Source organism: Saccopteryx leptura, chromosome 3 (genome assembly GCF_036850995.1).
Source record: "Saccopteryx leptura isolate mSacLep1 chromosome 3, mSacLep1_pri_phased_curated, whole genome shotgun sequence".
Lineage (NCBI taxonomy): Eukaryota > Metazoa > Chordata > Mammalia > Chiroptera > Emballonuridae > Saccopteryx > Saccopteryx leptura.
This window is the reverse complement of record NC_089505.1, coordinates 61,793,079-61,798,960: the sequence shown is the minus strand read 5'-3', so window position 1 is coordinate 61,798,960 and position 5,882 is coordinate 61,793,079. Positions and strand designations below refer to the sequence as shown.

At 46.8% G+C, this 5,882-nt stretch overlaps 1 long non-coding RNA gene across 1 annotated transcript; it reads left to right on the top strand.

The window, feature by feature from the left end:
• Positions 1 to 308: 308 nt before the first annotated feature.
• On the top strand, positions 309 to 5,036 carry LOC136398960 (uncharacterized). Its single transcript, XR_010750078.1, has 3 exons — positions 309 to 535; positions 994 to 1,121; positions 1,733 to 5,036. It is a non-coding gene; the product is annotated as an uncharacterized lncRNA (long non-coding RNA).
• Positions 5,037 to 5,882: the final 846 nt, after the last annotated feature.

Sequence of the window (5,882 nt, the reverse complement as noted above, 5' to 3'; positions counted from 1 at the left end):
TAAGAGGCAGGAAGGCAGACAGACAAACTCCCAAATGTGCCCGGACCAGGATCCACCCAGCAAGACTCTGTGGGGAGATGCTCTGCCCATTTGGGGCTGTTACACTGTTGCTAGGCAACTGGGCCATTTTTAGCACCTGAGGCTAAGCCATGGAGCCATTCTCTGTGCCTGGGACCAACTTGCTCTAACCATTTGAGCCATGGCTGCAGGAGGGGAAGAGAGAGAGAAAAAGAGAGAGAGAGACAGAGGGGAAGGAGAGGGGTGGAGAAGCAAATGGTCACTTCTCCTGTGTGCCCTGACAGGAATCGAACCTGAGACTTCCACAACATTGGGCCAAAGCTCCACTGCTGAGTCAAACAGCCAAGACTTTCCCAAACATTTTTCATGAAAAATGTCAAACATACAGGGAAGTTGAAATAATTTTACAGTGACCACACATGTACCGATCACCTGGATTCTGCAGTCAACAACTGGCTCTTCTTGCTTCATGACACACCTACCTGTCTTTCCATCTCTGTCTGTTCGTCATTTCACAGTAAGTTGCCATTACCATTACAGTTTCCTTTCAGCACTGTTGCATGTGTGCAATTAATAAGAGTTCAATATTGACTTACATTTCATTCTTATTTATTTAGTTTTTACTTTTCAGGTAAAGTGTACATACGCTGAGGTGCACAAATCTTCAGTGCACTGTTAAAAGAGTCATGACCAATATGTAGACCTGTGCCAGCCAAATCACTATCAGAGCATTATCACCATTCCAGAAGGCTCTCTTCCACCCCTTTCCAGTCGATCTCTGCGTTTCAGAGAGGAGTAGGGGAGTTAGGAGCAATGGAGGTGGGAAGAGGGGGGACGGGCCTTCAAGGACCTCTTAGACCATGACGAAGAATTTAGTAAGACAGTCAATACTATTATTGATATTCTTGTCATCTTAATAATAACATCAGTAATAATAATAACAACACGCTGGATCTTTTTTGTTTGTTTCTTCAGGTGCACGCTCTCCCTTTCCCTGTCATACTCTGGAGAATGCTGTCATACCTGGGGAGGCTGATCTGAATGGACTGTGTGCGCTGTCCTGACCTCTAGTTTCCGGTTCCGTTTGGTCAATGGGGACACTGGTAAGAACTTGGAGGGAGGGGTAATTATTTCCCCAGATCCCTCCCTGATATGGGGGTTGCCTCAGGCTGGCTGTGTCCTTCCACCCGAGGCCACACTTGCAGTCAGGAGGTCCTCTCCACACACATCTGGGTAATGGCTGCCTTGCAGGCCTGGGGGATAGAAGCTCCCATCTTTCCAGCCCCGGGGTGCTGCACCACTGCACTGCTTCCACCCTTGTAAGCAGCCTCCTTGTTAAACTCTCCCTGCCACTTACCTTGAATTTGCTGCCTGTTTCCTGCTGAGACCCTGTGGTGATGCTTCCCCTAACATATGCTCAAGACATCCTGAAAGTGACTGTTACAAACACTATAGGAAACCGTCTCCTTAACCCACCTGACCACCTGATATAGAAATAGAGCTTTGGAGAGCTGATGTCACTAGCACTGAGTTTCAGAAGGGAGGACCCAGGATTTGAATCCAGTAGGCATCTTAACTGTTAACCAAAACAACTACCAGCCACTGTCAGCATTTTAAGCTGCAGTCAGGTGGTGTTTTGACAGTGCCCTCTGGTGTCCGGGAGGAGCATTGCCAGCTGAGTTGGGCTCTGCAGTTAATTTTATTGGCTTTGCAGGTACAACATTCAACTGAGGCCTGAGGCGGTGACGCTGACAAATGGGCTCTGCCTGGATTCCAAGATGTCTTCCTGGAGGAGGTGACCTTGGAGCAGGACCTTAAAGGTCAAGTGGCAAATACCTGAGGGAAACCAGCGTTGTTCAGGGAAGCGGGTGTAGCTTTGTCTGAGAGGGAGTTGGGAGATGAGGCTGGAGAATAGGGCCCATCTGAGAAAGAACCTTGGTCTTGGGATGATGCCAGTAGCTCAGTTTGGAGCTTGTGAACCAGAACATTTCAAAGACAAAATCGAAGGGTCAGACATGATTGCCAATTTCTTATTCTGCCCCATATTCACTCACTCTAAAAGCTTTCCTTTAGCACCTGTTGATATTAGGGAGCATTCACAGGCTGGGTCTGAGTCTGTTCTGTCCAGCGTTGTAGCCTCAGAGTCCAGAGTCACGGAAAGCCCCAAATGGAAGGAATAAATGAAATGAAAGAATTGCTAGGAAGGTCAGCGCAGGAAGTGCGAACTGGGAATGAGGTTGAGGTGGGCTGCGCAGTGGGTGAGTTTGAAGAGAGAAAGAATTGAAATGGGAAGTCTTTGCTCTATAATCAGGCGTCCCCAAACTATAGCCCTCGACCGCAATGCGGCCCCCTGAAGCCATTTATCCAGCCCCCACTGCACTTCTGGAAGGGGCACCTCTTTCATTGGTGGTCAGTGAGAGGACCACTGTATTTGGCAGCCCTCCAATGGTCTGAGGGACTGTGAACTGGCTCCCTGTGTAAAAAGTTTGGAGACCCCTGCTTATACTTAGTTTAAAAAACAAGTCATCTTTAGCCTGACCTGTGGTGGCGCAGTGGATAAAGCGTCGACCTGGAATGCTGAGGTAGCCGGTTCAAAACCTGTACTTGTCTGGTGAAGGCACATATGGGAGTTGATGCTTCTTGCTCCACCCTCCTTTCTCTCTCTCTCTCTCTCCTCTCTAAAATGAATAAAAAAAATTAAAAAAGAAAACAAAAACAAAAAACAAGTCATCTTTAAATGAAATCTTGCCATCTGTGTCAACATGGATGGACCCAGAGGGTATTATGCTAATTGAAATAAATCAGACAGAGAAAGACAAGTACTATATTATTTTATTTTTACGTAGACTTTAAAAAATAAAATAAACAAAACAGAAACAAACTCACAGATCCAGAGAAAGACTGATGGTTGCCGGATGGGAGGAGTCTGGGGGACCGGGTGAAAGAGGTGAAGGGATGAAGATGTAAACATTTCCAGTTGTAAAAATATCACGGTTCTCCAGCTGCGACCCTCTCCTGGCCCCTTTAGAAATAAACTAAACAAATAAACGAAACCAAACCAAACCAGAAAAACAGGCCCTGGCTGGATGGCTTGGTTGTGGGTTCGACCCCTGGTCAGGGCACATACAGAAACAGGTTGATGTTTCTATCTCTCTCTCTCCCTTCCTCTCTCTAATTGATAAAAAAAATTAACCCCCCCCCCCAAAAAAAAAAGCAGTTACAGGGAGGTAATAAGGAATAACAGCATATTCCGTTGCCTCTCTTCTGTGCCCTGATGGGGAATTGAACCCAGGAGGTCCATATGCTGGGCTGATGCTCTGTCTACTGAGCCAACCAGTCAGGGCCCATGTTTCTTAAATTATTATTTATTTATTTATTTTTAGAGAGAGGAAGGGATACAGAGAGAAAGAAATACAGATTTGTTGTTTCACTTATTCATGCCGTCATTGGTCAATTCTTGTATGTGCCCTGACCCAGGGTCGAGCCCACCACCTTGGCATGTTTGGAACAATGTTCTAACCAACTGAGCTACCTGGCCAGGGCTCAATTTTCTTTTAAACCAATGATTTTTCTTTTCTTTTTTCCAGTGAAGTTATCATGAACTTTTTAGGAATTCTTTTGCACTGAAAAACTTGTTTAATAGCATATTTGTATCATAGTCTCAAGTTTAATCTACCAGTTATCAAAATTCAGAACAAAGTAAATTCTCAGTCACACATTTCCTCATATCTGAGAACTACGTTTCCTGTAAACGCCATGTGTGTTATACTGAAATATCTGATCAAATGTTCTTTAAGAAATATCACGAGATGTGGGGTGGAGGCAGAGTGGGAGAGACACAGCCCAGTGGGGCAGGAGGACTGCAGTCGTGAAAGGAAAGGAGAGAGAGACATCTTTCCACAACGTAGGGGCGTGAGGGAAATGAGATACTAATGCGGACCCTTGAAGCACTCCAGTGGCTTCCCGTCTCACTGAGGGAAGCCTGGCACCCTCACTGTGGCCCACAGGTCCCTGTGGGTCTGGCCCCTGCTGCCCTGCCGGCTGTCTGCCTCCCCGCCTTGCACACTGTGCTTTGCCTGACTGTACTCCCGCTGTGCGTGCTCCTGGTGGTCCTCAGCAACCACGGCCATTCCCTCCTCAGAGCCTGCGCCTGCTGTTCCCTCTGCCTGGAGTGCCCATCCCCCAGTTATCCACAACAATGGCACGACCACTTAGGTAGTGCTTACTATGCGCAAGGACAGTTCTAAGCAGTGGGTAAACATGAACTCTGAGTCGCTTCCTCATGTCCTTCAGGTCAGGGCTCGTCCTTCAGGTCAGGGCTCACGTGAGGTCTTCCCAGGCCGTCCTGTTTCAACACCCCTCACTGCTTGAACACTATTATCCTTCCCTACTTAACTTTTTGTGACACTAATCTACGACTAACCCATTGTACATTAAGCTCTACCTTGTCTTTTTTTTAATTTTTAAAAGATTTTATTTATTGATTTTAGAGAGAGGATAAAGAGAGAAAGGGGGGTTGGGAGAGAAGCAGGAAGCATTGACTTGGTAGCAATTGCTTTTCACATGTGCCTGGATTGGCGCAAGTCCAGGGTTTTAAACCGGTGACCTCAGCATTCCAGTTTGATGCTTTATCCACTGCACCACCATAGGTCAGGTGCTATCTTGTCTTTTATCTGTACTGTCTGTACCCCCCACTGCTGACTAAAATGTTAAGTTCATGGATTTTTGTCTGCCTTGGTCACTGTTGTCACCCCAGTGCCTGGAACGGTGGCTGGTGCTCTGTGAGTGTTTGTGGAAAAAAAAAAAAAAAAAGGAAATCTTACCTTTTGCAGCATCATGGGTGGACCTGGAGAGTATTATGGTAAGTGAAATAAGCCAGTCAGAGAAAGACAAGTATCAAATGATCTCACTCATATGTGGAATTTAATGAACAAAGTGAACTAACAAGCAAAGTAGAGACAGACTCATATGTAGAGAGCAGGCTGACAGCTGTGGGGCTGGAGGACTAAGTGGGGAGGCTGGAGGGATGAGCAAAAAAGAAAACCTCATGGGGAGAGGGGGTGGCAAAGGTGGAGGAGGGTCCGGGGACAAGTGGCGATGGAGGGAGACTTGACTCGGGGTGGTGAACACACAATGCAGTGTGCAGATGATGTGTTGTAGAACTGTGCACCTAAAACCTGTATAATTTTGTTAACCAGTGTCACCCAAATAAATTCAATAAAAAGGAAAACCAAGAATATTTGTGGAACAAATTTATGGAGTTCTTTAGTTCTGGGTGCCTTTCATGAATCATTTCATTTAATCCTTTCATCTAATCTATGAAGTAGGCTCTTATTTGGGGGCCCATTCTACAGATGGGAAAACGGAGGTCCGGAGAGGTGAAGTGGCTCTCCTGAGGACGCACAGCTTGCAGCAGAGCTTCTATACTTGCTGGGGCCATCTGGCTCCCAAACCAGCCATCGAGACGCTGCTGCCCTTGTTGAGGGGGCAATGCAGCAGGGAGGGCGGTTCAGCGTGGAACCGTACCTGCAAATGCTTGGTGGTGGGACCGGGCACAGTGGACGGTGTGGAGAGCACCAGCCTCTCAGCGGTGGGTTGAGGTCTGCCCGGCTCTTTCTCTGAAAATGGTCTCTGGGAGGAATGAACATGCTTCTCAGGTGAGGGTTTTAGGGACAAAGTGGGGTTTTAGATTTCATACTAGTTTATAAAGACAGGAGTGATTTTTTCCAGAAGACTTATTTCTAGTTATATTTGTGTTTTTTAAAAGATTGAAGTAGGTTCTGGCCAGTTGGCTCAGTGGTAGAGCATCGGCCCACTGTGTGGATGTCCCGTGTGGAATTCTCGGTCAGAGCTCACAGAAGTGC